Raw genomic sequence first — 20,490 nt, 5'->3', positions numbered from 1 at the left:
AAAGTCTTATGCAGAAGAATTCTAAATAATCTATGTAGATAGGTAACTTTGTCCCCAAAGAGGTAGAACCTCCAGCAATTGAGAGTGGGCTACACAAAGTGACATCTTTGCGAAGAATACAGCACAGAAAGGAGGAAAATGTATAATTTCATTATTGTTATTTGTAATATTATTATTAATTATGTTAAAAATAATAAAAGCTAAATGTGCTGAAGTAATACCATGTAAATTATAAAAAAATAAGAGTCTTAAATTGTCCACATTTTCAAGACTACAGGAACCCTCTTTCATCAAATAAAAGAACAATTAAAAATGATACAAAACCTACTCTTTCTTTTTGGTGTTCCTGTTCGTCACGGGCTTTAGGATTTCGAATTCACATAAAAACAAACAACAAAAAGTGATAACACGCAAAGGTGACAGCAGTGCTGGCCCCAGCCTTCCTGTCGTACACTCTGGGACATTTGCTATCTTCTTGACGGCTGTCGTGGATATCGCCCCTTCGTACACTCCATGGCTTTGCTTTGTCTCACACAGAGACAACGTTTCTCTCGGCTGCATTTTTCTCTTCCTTTAAAGCCACGCTAGAGACGTAAACCACCCGGCAACGCGACCAGAGGAGTCTTTGGGTTCTTCCGTTCTCCTGCCAATGTTGCATTAAATCTCACGTAGACGTTATCTACAACATTGCCGACTCCATATTTATATCGATAATATAAATCCTCCCCTACCTCCTGTCTTTCGAAAGCATAGAGACCCATTCGAGATGCAAAAATTTTCCACTGATTTAGATAACATTTCTTTGACCCAAAGAGAAGAAAAAAATAAATAAACTGTGATTCTGCTTCTTTTTCCTTTATGTTGCCAGGGGGGAAAAACAAAGGCAACAATGACTACAGTCAAAGGAGAAAGTTTGACATCTCTCACTGTGCACAGGTGCAAGAGCCCTGCTTCCTTCTAGAGCATTCTGCCCGATGAACTGGAATCCAGGAATTTAACATCCTCAATTAAAACAGGTGGTCTCACCCTTTTTGTATAAAAAGATCCAAAGTCTGTTTTCATGGGGCTTGAAAGATAACAGCATTAATCAAGAAAATAATAACCAACTTATATTGAAAATGGCTGTGCTTAAGGCAAGTACGTTTAAATTCTGTTCATTTGTAGCATCGGTGAAAGAACGACCCCTTAGGGTCTTACTTAGGCTTATGACTGAACATCGTTCAAGCAGTGAAACTAACTCCAAAAGAAGATGTGAGGCACATATCCTTAGTAAAATAAATGGAGATATGACATCAAGTATAGCATTTTATTTTTCTCTCACATACTTAATTCCTATGTTTTTGGCCTCTTGGTAGACCCGGACATCATGACCCGCAGCAGTGTCTTGAGCAAAAACCGGAAGAACAGAGGTGAAAAGTGTCAGCAGGGTCAATGTGAGCACCCCGGGCTGCAGCAGAAAGCCCGCTGCGTGCAGTCCCCAGGGACCTCGGCTTCCCGCTGAGGCCCATGCCAGCTTAGGACAGTTTGGCTGTGGCAGAGATGACAGAGGGCGCCGGGATCCACAGACTGTTCTAGTTCTCCACGAACAGCAGGGTCACAGCAACTAACATTGCCGAAAGGCCGGAGTAGAGAACAGGAGAAATGGCAACTGCCACAGGGTGACCAAGGACATGTCTGCGAGCAGGATGCCCAATTTTCTCAGAATTTAGAGAATGACTTGCAGGAATCTGAGGAGCGTAAATTCCAATGAAGCAAATATGGGTGAATCAATGCAGATATTTTTGTTACTGAATCTGAACGTCAGTTTGATCATTTGCTAGTCATATAATCTTGGAAATGTTGCTTTCTGGAGTTCGGTTTACTCATCTCTATAATATTAATGATAATGACAGCTATCTGGAAGGATTGTCGAGGAGATTAAGTGAGTACATCTCTATCTCTATCTCTTTGTCCTTATAGCTAAAGCTATAGCTATCTCCTGGTACATCATAAACACTGTATAAATGTTAGTTGTTGCTGTTATTATTAATTATCTAATTTTACCTCCAGAATGCTGTGCCCTGAGGAGTATGAGTTTCATTATCAATAAAAACATTTTATATCATGGCAGGTTAAAACAACAGAAAGTGAACAAAAAAGTTGACAGGCTAGGAATTGCTGTTTGTATTTAAATTCCAAGAAAATAATAAAAATGGATATGCAAGTGCACTAACTGTCTGCTTATTTAAGATACGCTTTAAAGCTAGTTCAGGTAGGCAGGTTTTGGAATGTGATAAATGAATTAAACTGTGTCGGTTTCAAACTGTCACCGTTAGAATCTAATTCAAATTTAAACAGCAATTTAAACAGTATAAAAGATTGCCCTCATCGGTCCTCCATAATCTTAACCTTTGGAGCTTTCCACAGAATAGATGGTAAATTGAATTAATTATTAGCCTTTCACCTTGGGGACCTAGGTAGAATTCAGCAGCCCAGAAGACAGCTAATGAGATTGGTAGCTTCATTTCAGTCCCCAGTGTGCTCTGATCCTCGACACAATCTACCCGTCGTATTTTCCCACTGCTTCTTTTTAGTGAAAAACTTCTAAGAAGTCAGAGTTGGCTGACATTTAAAATCCTCTTTATGAAGTGGCATAATTGTGTATAGCAGTAAGGTCAGAACAATGTCATGCGTAGGAGATCATAAGGAAAAAAGGAAAGAAATCAAAAGTAGTGTCCAACAGTAGGATTGATTCTAATTGCTTCCCACAATTCTGGAGTACGTTTCTTTTTCTAACACTTCCCATCAGGGTAAGCATCCCATTACACACATTCACTCTTTCATTTATTCATCTGTTCAGTAAGGATTTATGAATGAGAACCATAGGCAATATGTACGTGTGAGTCTTGGGTATCTATCACCATCGAACTTAGTGCCTGGTGAACATAAAAACAAGTTAATAGGCAATTTAACTAGCGTGTGATCTGAGATGTTAATGTATGGAGTTGCATGATCTGGACTGGGAAGAGTCACAAAGGGTGTTGGAGGAAATAACGTCTAAGCTGAGCCTTGAGGAATGAGCAGGTGTTAATTAGTCTGGGAAAGGGCACAAGGGGCTGGGTGGTGCATCTCGGTTTTTTTTCGTCCTAGGACGTTAGGTGCTTCAGTGGGAGGAGCTGCAGGCGGAGTGAGTCGGGGAGGTGTTAGGAGAAGGCAGTGCAGAGAAGAGTAGACTCGGTACATTGCGAGGCGGTTGAAGAAATAATGGATTGTTTCCTGAGGGCACGGGCAACATAGAAAGTCTTTTCTACGAGAGAATAAGTACATCAGAATTGCATTTTAGATCACGCTGGCTGCATTTGTAAAGAAGGCATTAGTGCTGAACCAGACATAGGCATGGCAAAACTGTAAGGTGATTCTTGCAGAAAACTGTAAGGTGATTCTTGCAGAAATCAAGCATGGATCATGGCAAACTCAATAAGGGCAATAACAGAAAAGGGAAATAAAGAAAAATGAAAAGCATTGAAAATATTATATATATATTTTTATGTATTATACATATATAAATATAATATATATTAATATATATGATAAATTATATATAATAAAATATATATATTCATCAGTAAACAGTACTGATAAATAGATGAGCAAGCTGTGGGAATCAAATTAATGGTCCAGCTTTCTTGTCTGATTCAATAAGTTGGGAGTGTCTTTGGTGTTGAAAAAAATAAAATCCAAGCTACATATGCCTAGCACACTGTTGGAAGCTAATTATCTATGGGGCTCTCACATTTCTGCATGTCTTCTATTCAGACTACTCTTGCATGGATGTTGACATAGAAGAGACTCAGAACAGATAGTGACTGTCATCTGGGCAGAGTGCAGCTTTCTTAATAAAGACACTCTTCCTCCAGGGCAAAGGCTGGGCAAGTTTGCTAGAAGCCACACTTAAAAGATCAGGGCTTTCTTAGCTTAGGGTTTCTCAGCTACGACACACCCCACTGTGTACACAGCATCCAGTGGGCTCTCCTCAGCATTGTCTCACGGGATTTGCCAGGCAAAAGGAACGGATGTCAACGTGCAATTCCTGCTTTCTACCGTGCGGTGAATAAAACTGTCCTTTGTCTCTGACCCAGTTGGTCTCTTGTCTTCTGCTGACCTCCATGAAACTGCATTAGACTTCCTTGTTATCATGTAAGTAAATCTCACAATTTCACGATTCTTGAACATCGCTCCCTTCTACAACCTCTTCATTATCTTTCATTAACTTCAAAACTATTTAAGTTCGTAATTTTGGACTTTTTGTAGGGATATTATTATGTTGAGGGTAGAAACTGATGTTGGGATATGTTGTGGTAAAGGAGCTTAAAATTTTTTTCAAAGTTTGATATCTCTATAAATACCTAAGTCCTATGTTTTTGTATCTCTACTGTGTTTATGTATCCAATTTTCAATAGGTCAGTAACTATATATTATATTTGTATCCAAATAAGAAAACTCTAAAATTAGTTTTATCAGAGAGTCATTTTTCACAAATCGAATCTGATTTTTTAAAAAAAATTCATATTTTAATGTCAAAGAATGAAAATTGGAAAATTTGTAAGAATTTTGTTGGTTCAATTAAAGTTTCCTTCAACTACTGCTGGACTGCAACCAACAATTTAACAAATAAAGATATTCTGACTCTTAAGTATTAAAGGTAATGGTAGCTGAAATCTAAAACATGCTGTCGACAAACTTTTTTAGTATATACCAGAGGCTAGAGACATGATAATGTATAAGGAATCATCCATGTTCTCAAAAAATAGATAATGTCAATAGAAAATTTTATACAGACATATTCTAAGTGGAATATTTTTCTTAAGTACATATGTGAAAATTGGACCCCATACTTTGCCATTTACTCTTTATTATTTAATTAAAACAATAGTGGTTAAATGTGGCTCCCTTGATTGTGGCAGCGATACACTAGCTTAGGAATAAGCAAAACAATCATGATGGTTGTCTTGGGTAAATTGTTTATATAATGAGAGTAAACTTTAGTGGAAAAAGATTTTTGATTAACATTGAAATAAAAGCCATTCTTTTTGTGCGTGGATTTTGAGATACTAACTGTGTGACCCCAGTTAGAGAAATTTAGACTTTCTAACGTCTCTTCTTCTACGTCCCCAACTTCTTGTTCTGAGTATGATTGTTCAAAAGAATAGTTTACTCGCAGATAAGAACATGCTAAAGGAGTTCATCACCACCAAATCAGTAATATAAGAAATGTTAAAGGAAGAATGAGAAGAAGAAGGAAGAATTGAGGAGGAGGAGAAGGAGGAGGAGGAGGAGGAGGAGGAGGAAAAGAAATTAAAAAATATGAATAAAACAATGGCAATAACTATATACCTATCGATAATTATTTTAAGTGTAAATGGATGAAATGCTCCAATCAAAAGACATAGGGTGGATGAATAGAGATGAAAACAAGACCCATACGTATGTTGCCTATGAGGGACCTACTTCAAGTTAAAAGACACAAACAAATTGAAAATAAATGGGTGGAAAAATATACCTCATGCAAATGAAAATTAAAAAAAAAAAGCTGGAGTAGCAATACTTAGAGAAAGTAGACTTTGAAGCAAATACTATACCAAGAAACAAAAACATTTCATTTACAATAGGCAAGATATGGAAGCAAGCTAAATGTCCACTGGTAAATGATTGGAAAAAGAAGATGTGTGCATATACACAATGGAATATTACTTGGCCATAAAAAGAGAATGAAATCTTAACATTTGCAACAACTTGGATAGACCTAGAGGGTATCATGCTAAGTGAAATATGTCAGACAGAGAAAGACGAATGCCACATGATTTCATTTATATGTAGAATCTAAAAAACAAAATAAATGAACAATCAAAATAGAAACAAACTCATAGATACAGGGAACAAACTGATGGTTGCTCGATGGGAGGGGGTTAAGGGGCCGTGTGAAGGGATTAAGAAGTACAAATTAGTCACGGGGATGCAAAGTACAGTATAGGGAATATAGTCAATAATACTGTGATAGATATGTATAGTGCCAGGTGGGTACTGAACTTATCAGGGGGACCACTTCATAAATTACATAAATGTCTAACCATTATGTTGTATACATGAAGCTAATATAATATTGAATGTCAACTGTGATTAATTTTTTTTTAATTAAAAAAGAATGGTTTACTTAGGCTCAATTAATTATAATTAATAACAACCCACCAAACCTGCCTCTTGGTTCTTCCCTTTCTGCATTAATCCCTTAACTCTTCAAAGATTTGCCATGAAAGAAGGCTGGTTCTCATCCATGTGTCTACTTATTTCCATTAAAGACTCAAAAGGATGAGGAGAGCTGAAAATGTAGCACTACAGCCATCTATAAGGACCAGTAAAAGCCATGAAAATATAGCTCTACAGTAGGTCATCTATAAGGACCTTAAAACCTATACCTAGTTACTAAATTTTACAGCTGTTCTTCCAACATAAGGGCACGCTAAGCTCTGGGCATCTACCATAGTGCCAGGTTTATATAAAACCATACTTTAAGCATGTAGCATCTTCATAGAAAATAAATTTTCCTTGAAGATTTGGAAAACAAATGTGTTGCATTGTGACATTTCTAAAAGTGTTAAAGCAAAATCTACAATTTACTGGTCTTCCTTTGCCAGCCCATTCTCATGGTTTTGTATAGCAATAAATTTTGTATTAGACAATATGGTGGTATTTCAGATGTGAGCTTTCTCACATCTGAAATATCATGTCTTTGCCAAGAAAAAAATGTATGCTGATATTACGGGTCTTCAGAGAGGACTAGCACGAATCTGCCAGCAGGGCGAGTTGGAATTCAGCATTCCCTAATGAGTCCAAAACACCTGCACAACTATTAGTTTTCCTGAAAATTGGTTTGGCGCCTCATGAATTTTTTTTTGATAACAGTACCTAATCAAACGTTTTGTGTTGTTTTGTCACATTCCTCTCTATGTACATCTTGCCTATTAATATAGTCTGGAAAAGTGCTTTGTGAATTTTGCTTGGGAATTACTGATGTCAGCCGTCTTAGCCCATTGTGAGGATTTTTTTTATTATTATTAAGTCAGATTCTGGACCTTATCTTTTATTTTTTGTCACTATAGCTTTTCATTCCAGAGTTCTGCATATGAACTCAAATTCTATGAGTATTTGTAGACTAACTCATTCCAGTTCAGCTTTCCAGAGCAAATCAAAATAAGCAGGGATTTACTTCTACAGAATTATGATATCTTGAAAATGTCAGTGGTTATTAATCCAACAAACTTGGCATTAAATTCTGGTTCTTCCACTTATTAATGCATGTGACATCATCTAAGTATCATTTTCCTCCGCTTTTTAAAATGCCTATTCTCATTCAAAGGGTCATTCGGAACATTAAGAGAGGTACAGCAGGTTAAAAACCCTGAAGTATGCTTTTTTTTAATCTCAGAGAAGAGTGGGTTTAGTAAAACCCTTTATTAATATAATCTTGTTTTTAGAGCCTCATCATCTTTGTCATGACAGTTTGAAACAGTTTCCAACTTGTCCATGACCTTCTCAAAATATTGAACCCAGAAATGAAAAGTACATTTTCATTATTTTCTGTGATATTTATAAGTTATATCACTCTTAAAGTCAATTAAAAGAAAAAAAATTATGAAGTGGATATTTTAATTTCCAAAGAAACCTTGATAACCGAATTAAGTAACTTAGCCTATAATAAAGCAACCTGTTAATACTATAAGATTTTAGCTTTCCTCATTGTATTATCAGTAAGATTCTAATCGCAGTTATATAACTTTAGGTTTACGATATGTTTCAAGGAAGGCAAACTTGTTATTTAATAAATAGAAAGCTATCCTCCGAAGTCTGTAATGCAAGTTAGACATAGATTGTAGAAAAGAGAGGGGAGGTGATGCTGGAGGGGAGGAGCATCGCGAGTGAAGAATTTAACCCCGTCGATCACTTCAGAGCCAGCGCAATAATAAGGAGAAATGGAAACGAACGGCCTTGCACGTCCCACAGTCCCCTGGAGGAGTCTCAACTCAACGCACGTTTGTTTGCACTGCAGGGCTTGAGGGAAATTTCTACACGGGACTCTTTAATGTTTGGGGGCATCCGTGACTTATAGGAAAGCGGATGCATTTCATAATTCATGTAAAAAAATTTTTTTCAAGAGGAAATGTCTGAGTCAGTGGAAGGATTTTACTGGGTTAAAGGATATCGAGACATAAAAATAAAATGTGCAAAACGCGGCGAATTGACTAGAAATGGGACCCGAGCATGTTTGGAAATGTCCGAATGACTAATGCAATAAGCATAATCACCTCTGAGGGAGAAGAGTTAAAGTTATGATGTCGTCACTGGGTAAATTATTTTAAAAAACATAATGTGCATCATCTGTTTAGGGCTCCTTTAGGTAAGATGTAGCATTTATTTCAGTTTTAAAGCCAGACATGACCTTAAAGATGAAGGTCCCATGTTCTGAGGTCTGTACGTGTAAACTACTTCATTGAAACAGAACCGGTTTATCGAACGTTAAACTAATTCCCCGAATTTCCAGAATGATCTACACATGTGCCTAACCTCAAGCGTGAAACTGGAATCTTGGCACAAAAATGGAGGCATTAGCTAAGCAATTAACTTCTGTGTGGTTTTAGAGAGCACAAATGAGGGCATACTTCTGAAAACAGGCTGCCAGGCTCAGCGTACGATGGCTATTTTGGCATGAGCAGGCCCATTAACTGAATAATTAAAAGAGCACTTGGCCCTGATATCCTGAACGAATTCCAGCTTGGTTAATTATATGCACTTATTGCCATTTTAATCCTCCCTGCAATTTCAACTGGACTCAAAGTTTTCCTGAATCCTCTGTCTTAAAATAGCATTCTGCTGAACATAGGGTATTTTTCTTCTACTCCTGTTTGTGCCCAATGGTTTGGCATTATTCCTGTGAAGTTCAGTTTGTGGTTTGCAATGCAAACATAAACACGGAAGCGAATCTCAGAAAAAAAAAAAAAAATGGTGGCAAAGTGTGCAATTTCAATGAGTCCCGAGGGCTTCTGGGGAAATCAAAAATAATATTATTATATACAGTTGACAACACAGGTTTACTGTGGACATGGATAATCGCGTGAAGACTCGAAAATATCCTTGATGTCTATATCATTTAATCAATAAGTTCCTGGACAAAAAGAAAAGGATGGTAATGCAGAATTACTGTCACAGTCAATTTTATAGCATTTGATACTTTTCCCAATTGTTTTTCTTTACAGGTGGAAATTTTTGCACTCTACCATTTAGATTTACTTTCTCATTTCTCATAAAGTGAAATAGTAAAACCTCGGATGTGTCTGTAAAACTTTAAGTGAATGTATATTTCACAAGTAGCATTTCCACGTAGTAACCCTTTTTGCATTTTCGTAGTTTCTACAACTAGTCACCTGCTAAAAAAATTAGCGTTATTATTTTTTTAGGTCTCCTTCATAGAGCGATAACACAGAAACTACCTGAAATTCTACAGTGAATAGAGCTACAGTTGTTAAATTTATATTGTTACATTGTATAACCACATCCTACTTCTTCAATAACCACTCAGTGGACACCTTATTTTAAATGAAGATCTATATTCAAGAATCACACAGATTTTATATTTTCCAAGCTTGATATTGAATCTCGAGCAAAATTTAGGTAAAAATTCTATTTTTAGGAATATCATTTAAGATATAGATATAGATATATAGCTATAGATATACACATACATATGTTAAGTGTATTTTAAATAATTAAATTTAATGCTTTTTTTTGTATTTTATAAGATATCGTGCTAGAGTATGAAATAAAACATTAAACGTGCACAGATATCTTATTAAAATTTGATATAATAAAGTTAGGAGAGGTTTTAAAATAAATATATTGGCTCAAAATAATGATAATACATTTACAAATGAATTAAAATGTTCGGAATATTTATCACAATTTTTACCATATTGTATGAAAACTATACTCTATTTGAAGAGCACGTTTAAAATGATCTGTCAAAAGTAAGGCCAACTGAAATATACAAAATTCACTTGGGCACGTGGGGATGTGGAAAACCTCAAAGAACAGACACCCTTCGATTCGCATGGAACTGCAGTTACCACCCGCGTACACAACCTTAAGAGTGCTCGCTCAGGATGCGTGCAAAAGGGGGTTGTGCATTTAATTACGGTGACTTGCTCTCCCAAGAACACATAAGAAGCCAATTACTCACTCTTAATTTTCATCGCAAATATGAGCTTATGATGTCGGCAGATCCTAGAACATTTTGATGATCCCTGCCATTTGTCAGTGAGTACACGGTCGGTGAGACTGACGCGGGCATGCAGCCTGCTTCGTAGGTACTCGGAACATGTTGGAGAACTGTGCACGGCTATTACTAAATAATATCAAAAACGCATTGCTAACCCAGGAATTAATATCACAGGGGATTCAAAGGGAAAATTGAAAATAGTCTCCTTTCAGGTCCTAATCATTGCATGGCACCGTCTGAAAGATTCAAGGGGATAGAAATCTAAATGAAGAGTCTAATGTTTTTTTCTTAAAATGACCTTTGAATATGTATTAAGTTTAAACAAAATGCTCACATAGGATTATTTGGCATTGCATTCTAGATAGGATGCTAAATTCTGTTTAAATATTCTTTGTATAATCATAGCCAATTTATTTAATGTTTTTTGAAATTATTAGCTTTTTCTTTCTATACTTCTTGAATGGCAACCAAACTAAAATTCAGCAACGAAATTCCTATATTAGCTTCATTTAAATATATATATTTTTACTTTTACATGTCAAAAATTTGAATATGTATAACAGTAAACTTAATTATTACAAATCACCCTGAACACATTATATCAAAATCACTAAGGCAATTTTTATTTTATGTAGCATAGATTCCTGAAACCATGACCTCATTTAAAAAAAAAAACAACAACAACAAAACTTTAATTACAAGCATTATAAGCATAGATGTATTTGGGCATATTTAAGTTAAATTTTAAACTGCTCATTTGTATGTGTGTTTGTGTATTCTGTATTTTTTCTTTATTATATTTTTTAAAAATTATGATGGTGTTTTTATATATTTTTTTATTTTCTCTACTATAAAATTCCCTTTTTTTAATCTATGGCCAAATTTTCAAAAACAGGGAGAATTCCTGAGAATAAGTCTACAATGATAAAATACCAACAAATTGAAAATCAGGTGTAAGTTTATTATACTTGTTACATTTCCCTTTAAGTTGTTAGGCTAAATAGACAAAGTGATGAAATCAATGTTTATATAAATTATTTTTAAATACTTTAACAAATAGAGGAAAAAGTGCTAATTACTACTAAATAGAAGCTTAGCTATGTAAATAGAATTTACTATCAATAAAACCATGGGAATAATTACGGTAACAATTCTTTTGTGCTATATTTTCTCTGTTCCTGAGTTTGGTCAATTTCTCACATCAAATTGGTGTGTTTCTGAATAACGCTCGTTTTGTGTTGTTTTAAGTAGTTCAGACCAAATTCTGAAACTGTTCAGTGCATGGTGCAGTCCTGCCTGAGGCATCTCACAGCTGAAATGGAAAACTCCAAGGCTGTCTACCAGAGGCCGAAGAGGCCAGGAAAAGCAACAGCTGGCACATCTATTTGGGGGTGAGGGTGAAAGCAAACTGGTTTTCATGAATCTCCCTGGCAAGTTAGTTTTAAAAAAAAAAATGTCAACACAATCCCCTGTGCAGATGTCATCTTGCTTCTGCGTTCGTTTTTTGTCCCGTGTTAACCCACTGAAGATGGCACGTAAGACTCTCTGTATGGCACACCCCTTCCATCATTTCCAAACGCTCGGTAAATTCTTGTCAAAGTTATAGTTTGGTCTCAGAGTGATTAGCAAAGGAGAGCTGTCCACACTAAGGATGGCAAAGGAAAGGTCGGGAACTTCAGGGCCGGTCCCCTTAGAAGCAACAGCAAGTCCAGAGTCAGAAAAAAGACCTGGGCAGAAATCAATATGCAGGAAAGACTTGGAACATGGAAATATCCCTGAAAGTTTCCAGAATTACCTTAATTTTTAATAAATTTTCATTGTTAAATTTCAAAACGGCTGGTTTATTTTACGGTCACTGTCATACGATTACTTTGTTTTCCCCATAAGATGAAATAAAAAAAAAAAAAACGAAAACAAAAAATGCTTGAATTCCCCATGAAGAATTCTATGATAGACATTTTTACTCTTATCAATAAATATAAAATACTTCTAGTCATTAAATACCGACCAGACCTTTTTAGATGTACTTGATATAATTAAAGAGAGAAAGCTATTTCACACCAAAGATGTGGTGACCTTTTAAACCACCTTTTGCTGATTTCATTTTAAAAGAATTATGAGTACGTGGCCACAAAGGAATGCTCTATGTACAGAGAGCTTGTTTCTGCAGCTACCTGCGCACAAAAAGCTTAGAAAAAACACCTGTGAGAGGCAAGGCTCATTTGGTTCCTAATAAAAGTTACTCTCAAGAAGGTCATTCGGTCTACACGATCTTTCTCTGCCACTGCACACCGCAGAGCGAAGGCCACAGAAACATCAAAGTCTCGCTATTTTTATAAATAACTGTGTCAGGTACTAGCTTTTCAAAATGCACAGTCAGCAATATAGCTGTAAAAGGTAAAAGGAACTGGAAGTCGGCGCCCCCACTGCGCGTCCTGCCTCCGCGCTGACTGTGGGCTAAGAGGTGTTTGAAGAGTAACCTTGGAGCCCGGGAGCAGAGCAGGGGCTGAAAGGCGCACGGCTCCTAGATGACTCTCATCCTAGATGACGCTCATCCGCCATCCCGGTTGCAATCGCCGGAGCTGGCGGGAGGCGCGGCGCTGCCAGAATAGTTCAGTGTGTACTGGACACACATTGAGGAGAAACGTACAGGGTGCAAACACCCCTAAACAGGACGCCTAAAGCGACTAGGTTCAGAAGTGATTCCAAGCTGGGCAAAATGTTGGCATTTCTTTTCTTTTCTTTTTGTTTGAATAAATACATGTGTATTGGCATAGGGCCATCTCAACAAAGAGAACAAATTTCTATGACAGAAACAGTGTCATAAATATATCCCTCATCTGTAGGAAAAAAATCTCTTTTTCTTGAAAACAACCCCTTTTAGGTAATACAGCTTCCAGCGAGACATGTATGCATTAGTGAGGAAGAAAATTAATAACTTTAACAGTCACTCAGATCGACTGATGCCACAGCTGGCAGTCTGTGTGTTGACAGATGTCACAGCTAGAACACACACTCAGAACCCACAAATGCTGGCTTATATTCGAAGGTGATTTCTCTAAACGCAGGGAATATTTTGTTAAATAATAAACTAATTCATTTGTGTTGTCCTATGTAGAAATCAATATGTTAAAAAAAAAACATAATAAGGCAACAATAATAAAGTTTGGGACAATAAATAATCTATTTAATCTTAATAGAAGAAAAATATCCCAATTAAGTTCTTGTGGCAAAGCATGAACTAACTATAGAATCTCCCATTGAGGAATTATATTAAACTAGCCAGAAATACTTAAGGCAGTTACACCACCTTTCATTTGGCTTTTCTGTCTATGGCCATGCCACCCTGAACAAGCCGGATCCCATCTGATCTTGGAAGCAGGGTGGGGCCTGGTTAGTACTTGGATGGGAGACCACCTAGGAAGACCAGGTGCTGCAGGTGTGAAAAATAAAATAAATAAGGGATTGTAAGCTGACAAGGTCCTTGCAATCTGTGAGATCAATTAAGGGTTGCCTTGCCTAAATTAAAAAAAAAGTAATAAAATAAAAAAGAAATTTGCTTTTCCTACTTTCTAAGAACTGATATTCTGCTACTTCATCATTTTTAGTCTCCGGAAACCTTTGAACAGAGAACTCAAAGAAGGTGTCTGGTTATGTTGAGTTTCTCAATTCATTTCCACGAATATGTATTAAATGTCTGATATGTGGCATACACTGTGTCAGGCCCTAGAGGAATGGAATGAATGGCAAAGGATGCAGCTGTCAACTATACTAGCATAATTCTAGGGGAAGGCAAGAGAAACAGATTCAAAAAGAGTAAGTTCAATACAAGGCTTTGGACACTAAGACAAGGTTACGGCAGCATAGAAAAGAGACTCTTCTGCATCCTGGGAGGTATCCATGCCCTCTCTCTCTCTCTCTCTCATCTTACACACACACACACACACACACACACACACACACACACACACACACACGCCCTTACTCTCTATAACTTTAATGGAATATTGAACTTCAGTTTGCCAAGATTCCCGCAAAGTATAAAAGTTGCTGCTTTAAGCACTGATTTTCGGGTGCGTTTTGGGATGACTATTCAACACTCTTGCATGTAGTGTGGGTGCCACAATCATGCTGTGAGTGTGTGTGTGGCTCCTGGCCGGCTCCTGCCAGAGTGGGGCCAATGACCGTGGCTGGATTTCTCACGTTCTGAGGTCAGAGGGACTGGGTGCTGGAAAGGGGAGAAAGCAGAGTCCCTCCCTCTCCCACTGTGTGCATCTGTCCTTTGCGGGCTAACTTCCTGGGCGACTTGGACTCAGTCCTGCAGCTCTGTGGCCCCTCCCTGGTCTTTCATGCCAGCAGGGGAGGAGAGGGTCTTTCTGCTGTGGCTGATGTCTGGGTGCCTCAATGTCCTTTTTTCTGCTTAGCTTCTCAACTGTTCTGTAGCCATGCAAATCATTCTTTGCATAAAAGTCACTGAATTTTAAATACTCAGTAGTTTCTGTTTTGTGGCTTAGACCCTGACTGACTGACTGACATGCTTCCCAGATAAAGTGCTAAGTAAAAGAGTCAAATTAAAGGGTCTTCAGAGTTCTGTTGAGCCATTTTCAACTACTCTGAATCATCCCGGTTTGTTATGCTCTCTTAATATTAATGATAAATACTTAACATCAATTTTGCTGTTATTAATCTCCATGCATTTCACATGTATTATTTTATTTAATCCTTCCAAGAACTCTGGAAGGTCAGTACAACCATTTTCCTAGTTCACAAATAAACCAAGGCTACCTTGGTTAACAGGTAGCAGAAGCAGGAATACACCTGGCCTTTAACTCCACCATTTCAACTTGTAGATACTTTCTTAGAGCCAAGCATAATTTCAGCCTAATGCTATTTCCTTCCCTCTTAGCTGTAGTCTACGTTTGTTATTTGCTACTTTAAATACTGTGAATCCTGGGAAATCATACAACTAAACTTGTTAGAATTAAATCTATAATATGAGCAAACACAATCCATATAAGAGCCTAGAGAGAACGGTTATGAATACAGCTTTTAAGCTTTAATTTGTGAACAATATGAGAATTATTTTAGTTCATGAAAGTTTTGCATTGCTTACTTTCTGATTATCTGTGTTTTGAAGTGTAAAGTTAATTTGAAACCTGAGTTCCTAGTGTCCAAATTATTTCTACACACGTAGGAACTCTGCTAAATTGTAATCTCTTTGAACATAAAAATTACATTTTATCAATCTCTGCATTCCCAGTCCAGTTCCAGATCCAAGTCTTTGGAGGCGCTCAAATGATTTGTAACAGCAATCAGATGAGTACATGTGCAAATGGATATGTTAAAGAAGATGCATGTGTGTAAGGCTCTAAAATAAATACATATGTGTAGTATCTGTAAAATAAATACCTCCAGATTATGCAGAATATATCTGCATAACTTTAAGAATTGTTGCATGTTACATACACGATCCTGCAGTATGCAATTGAAATATAATTTATTAATCTATTCTTTGAATAGAAGAAATAAACTCAGATGTGGTGACATTATGGTCAGATTTTAGTTGGGGGTTGCTCATTACATTGGTCAATAGTTGATTTTGACTTCTGGTCTTGTGTGGGAGGTTGAATACAGAAGTATTTCTCCAGAATATTCTGAAAGCACATTGTAATGACAGAAAGAGGTTAATACGGCATTCAGTGAGATATGAATGCATTAACGAGGAAGAAAAGAAATACCTCCTTCATCACTCAGATCAATGACACCAAGCTAGCAATCGGTGTGGTGACAGATGTCGCAGCTAGAACACACTCACACTCAGAACCCACAAATGCTAAGATCCAGGCCTGTCCTCCTGGCAGGAGTACTAAGGATTCTCTACCTCCTGAAAATGATCTGCCCGTGGAAGACTGAAGTTTTTTCAACAAAAATGCCGGATTCCCTTCTGATCACCCTTGCGAGACCCACCAGTCAACAAACACCACCTATTCATTCGGAACTTCCAATAACCATACTAATGCTTCAAAATAAACATGAACAAACTGTAAAAGATGTCCTGACTTTGAGGAAAGCTACTTACAGATATTATGAAGGCCCAACAAACTAATGGAAAAAAAAAAAGAAAGAGAGCTTGAAAGATAATTCAAAGAGCAAGAAAAAAGTCAATCCCAATAAATTTAAATTTTTTAAAAAATTCTAAATTCAATATCTTCAAATGTGAAGAGAAGCCAGTGTGCCAGTAAAACAAAAGCAGAGTGTTATCAAAGGACCATTCAGAGAACAAGCAAACACTCCTGAATTAAATGTAAAAGCCCAGGGTTTGGAGAAATCAGGTATTTCACAGGGTAGGAAGTTTGTCCGGAACTGATTTTAGAAAAGATCGTTAGAAAGTTTACGTGATGAGCAGTTGCATCTTCAGATGCCTCCTCGCAGTACAAGCACACAGGCTCTCCCCTATTCCTGACTGGAAGTTCATTACCTGGAAATCCTGAGCCATGCCACTTATCACCTTGGAGACATTCAGTATCATCAAAGGCGAGGGTGAATATTTTCACCCTACATAATATGTAGGATGCAACCATTCTCATTACTTTCACCGTTTCCCAAACCCCTAAAATCCAGCACACATCTGTCACCCAGATTATTATAACAGAACTCCAAGCTGGTAACCTGCTTTCACACTGGTCCTCTTTGATGTGTCCTCACCACGGCACCAAAAGTGTTCCTTTAAAACCATAGGTCGGATGGTGTCAGTTATCTGTTCAAACTCGTCCAGTGACTCCATCTCACCCAGCGCAAAAGCTAATACGACCTGGTCGCCTTCAACCTCTGCTCTCCACCCCATCTTCCCTGCTTTTTTCTCATTTGCTCTTTTAGTCAACTCAGCCTCTGTGGTGGACTGAAAAAATGCCTCCTCCCCACAAAGGTATACACTTCAGATCTCTGGAACCTGTGAATTTTACCATATAGGGCAAACGCGGTGATTAAGTTCAGGCTCATGAGAGATTCCGCTTGTCCTGGATTACCTGGGTGCAATCATACGTACCCTCAGGAGAAGGAGGCAGAGAGCGTTTTGAGAGAGACATACTGAAGAAAAGGACGTGTGACGACAGAGACAGATTGGAGTGACATAGCCATAAACCAAGGAACACCTGTTGCCGGCACCATCCGGGAGAGGCAGGGAATGAAATCAACCCCTAGTGTCTCCAGAGAGAGCGTGGTCCAACACTGATTTCAGAATTCTGGCCTCCAGAAATGTGAGAGGAAGGATGCATGTCTGTTGTTTTAAGCCGCCACATTTGTGGTCATTTGTTACAGCAGCTGCGGGAGACTAATACTGTCTCTTTGCTGCTTTAGTCATATGGCCTCTCTGCTTTCTTTGAAGGACTTTAGACACTCCCCAGGCTCAGGGAAGTGATGTGTCCAGGTCTTTCCGACTGAAATATTGTTCTCTCAGATGTTCAGATGGCATCTCCAGTTCCTTGCAGACGTACCACCTGCTCAGTGAGATTTTTCCCTGATCATCTTATTTAAAACTGCAACCTCCTACCAGACCTTGTCATCCTCTGCTTTACTTCTCCCTACATCTCATATTTAACACACTGTGTTATACTTACAGATGCATTTATTATCTGCCTCCCTCAACAATAACTGTAGCATAGGCTCAGTGGGGGGTGTGGTCTGGCTCTGCTTTGTTTTCCCCAGAATCTCCAGTGACTGTATCACTGCCTGTGGCATAGACAGCCCTCAAAATACATCTCTAGGTCACACATGCTTGCAGGAGGGAAAGAAGGAACCAGGCAGAGAATTGAAATCCTGACCACAGTGCAATCTTTTTTGCTTCTGAATTAGGTTAGTGTGTTAAGACTTATACTTCACAGTTTGCTACCTTCCTAAACTTTTTCTTTTTACATAGTTTCACTCTCTTAACAGGGTCTATTTCCTTGTGTGGGTGATCTTATTCAAATAAAACTACTTTTGTTATAAGTTGCCATATTTTTATTATTTCTAAACTTAGTTTTGTCTACTACTTTGTACATTTTGGTTTTTTGTACATTTCTTTTTTAATCTCATTTTTATTGATATTGAATCCTTCTTCAATCCTTTATCTCCAATTTTCTATTACTAGTATTATTTTATCTGTCATTTATATTTTATCCAAATTAATAGTGATACAGTGGTTAACAGAATAGACTCCAAAACCACTGTATCCAGGCTTGAATACCCCTTTGGTATTCACTAGATATGAAGCTTTGGAAAAGCGACTGAATTTTCCTTGTCTGGAAAGTGGTAATAATAATAACCTTTCACGTACAAGATTCTTAAACATATTAAAGATGGAGTGTATTTCAAGTTTATCTAATAGTGCCTGGCTTAGAGAAACCCTCAAAAATAAGGTTTTTCATTGCATGACTTTTATATCTGACCTTTCCTTATTTATTTTATTACGGCGACCAGACAGAATAGGCATAAGTTAAACATTAGAATCATCTAATTTTTAAAAGATTGATTTATTTGGGGTATATTTTAATGTAAATTACTCATCAATAGCACATCCCATATCCATATTCATTCCTGTAATATGGTCCATAACCTCTGATTTGTGTACTAATACCAGCACGTGGATTGGGAGATATCTTTAACATTAGGTTTTCAAAACAAGAACATCTGTATCGTGTATTCTATAATAAAGAAAGGAGGGGAAAGCATTTTAAATCATGAAGTAAACTACCCTAAAGGCTAAAATTGGTGCCAACTTAATATGCCCACTACGGTTTATGAAATATTTGTGCTCTGTCTGACAGCCGACAGTAAAAACTTGCAGTAGGTTTTCAATTGGATAAAAGGAAAAACAGAATATATTGGAATGAGGCCACATTTATCTAAATCAGCAGAGACATTTCCTACTGCAGTGACCTTCGCTGTATTTTGAGGACTACGGCAGCACTGAGTAATATTTTTTTTTTCTTAAATACAAAAATGCCCTGAAATAATCTCTATTTTTTTCTATGATCAAGTATTCAAGACCTCATTATAAGAATTTCGTATGTTTGATGTTATTATACATTTCTCTGCACAACCATGAGCTAATCTTACATTTTACAAAAATGCTTAAATTCTCCTAGAAGTGTCATATTCCTTCTCTTGATGATCATCACTCAAAACAACAGCTTTTTAAAAACTCATTGTGCTGACATCTGTGGAGAGGAATATTCTTAAGATGACTGGAATCAATCAACATAATGGAAAACCTAATGCTTAACATCTGTATAAATACTTAGATATGGCACAAAGTAAGAGTTTAGGTAAACTAAATTTTTTTTTTTGAAAGAGACATTGAATTGAATTTTTACTCTCTTCATTTATTATAGATTACATTATAGCAGACAGGATCCAATCTGATTTTCAAGTCATTCTACAGGTCTTTGCAATTTCAAAACAAACCATAATTTCTTCAACTTGCCAGATTTTAAAATATTCTAGTTTAAACTACACAATTAAATTAAAAGTAATGACATTTTCTTTTCAAATTGGAAGTAGAAATATGAAGTTAATTTTATCTTATTTTCCTCCACTTTCCCATTTGGCCAAATTAACATTTCTGAACCTCTTGTCAAACTGGTAATAAAAATAAATAGAATATATATCCTTTTATTGTCTAGAACTTCTTATATATGTGCATATATCTGGTGTGTGTGTGTGTGTGTGTATGTGTGTGCAGATATGTTAGGTATGTAGTCAGGCATGCTTGACAGCAGCAAAGGCCCAGCTCTGTAACCATGGAAACTTCCCTTGAAGACCTCCCTCAAGGACCTCCCAGAAACACCTCCCTCTAGGGTTATAAATTATCCCAAATCCTAGAGCACAAAGGCTATAAAAGCTGCTGGCTAAACCAGCTACAAATGCATGCACAGAAAGTACTATCCTAATCTGGCCACAAATCTAATGATTATTATACTGTCCTTATAATATCATGACTATGCCTGGAAAGTCATGAATCTAATTACAACAGGCTGAATTCTGGGTAAGCACATGTGCAAGAGGCAAAGTGTTATACAGCAGCCAACTGTCAGTCAAGGTGACCTCGCATACTGATCATCCGAGGACCTCCCATCACGGCCCAAATATAAACAGACCTTCCCACTTCTGCATTGTTAGAGCTCCCTTTGCTGAAAACCCGCTCT

At 37.2% G+C, this 20,490-nt stretch overlaps 1 pseudogene; it reads left to right on the top strand.

The window, feature by feature from the left end:
* Positions 1-13,634: 13,634 nt before the first annotated feature.
* Positions 13,635-13,748, top strand: LOC112484639 (annotated as a pseudogene).
* The last annotated feature ends 6,742 nt before the right edge of the window (positions 13,749-20,490 follow it).

This window comes from Pteropus alecto, unplaced genomic scaffold (genome assembly GCF_000325575.1).
Source record: "Pteropus alecto unplaced genomic scaffold, ASM32557v1 scaffold17, whole genome shotgun sequence".
In the NCBI taxonomy this organism is placed as follows: Eukaryota; Metazoa; Chordata; class Mammalia; order Chiroptera; family Pteropodidae; genus Pteropus; species Pteropus alecto.
This window is presented reverse-complemented; position numbering and strand designations above follow the sequence as displayed.